Source organism: Eimeria mitis, genomic scaffold (genome assembly GCF_000499745.2).
Source record: "Eimeria mitis Houghton genomic scaffold, Emh_scaff3084, whole genome shotgun sequence".
Classification (NCBI taxonomy): domain Eukaryota; phylum Apicomplexa; class Conoidasida; order Eucoccidiorida; family Eimeriidae; genus Eimeria; species Eimeria mitis.
In genome coordinates this window covers 1-480 of record NW_013571431.1, presented here as the reverse complement: position 1 = coordinate 480, position 480 = coordinate 1, and positions in this window count along the sequence as shown.

Sequence of the window (480 nt, the reverse complement as noted above, 5' to 3'; positions counted from 1 at the left end):
TTCGTTTGGCCTGCTCTTGTAGGCCTCTAAGGAGGAAAGCTGTTCATAATGATGACGATAGACTGCCGCTATTCGCTCTGCTCTCAACACTTTCGCTGTTTCTGTATAACGTGGTGTGGCTCGCCGCGGCTAACTGGCTTCTCTTATTTTCTTCCGCTGTGATCTCCGCTAAAGCGAAATTCAGGGCAACTGCCCCGCCGTAGCGTCCACGGCACCCCATGGTGTTATGCAACCACCAGCTAGCCAGCTAGCCGCCAGCGAAGCAGCTCGCCCCCCGCTAGTTACTTCACCTCTAACTAGCCATTTCGAGACGAGCTAGCTATTTCATCTCCAGCTACCCAGTTCGCCCCCAGCTAGCTATTTCGCCAGGTAGCCAGTTCGCATTCAGCTAGCCACCTCAACTTACAACGACTAGTGTAGCTGTGTGTGAAACCTTCTGGGGAGCTATACTATCAGAACGCTTCCTGCATTTGGCAGCTA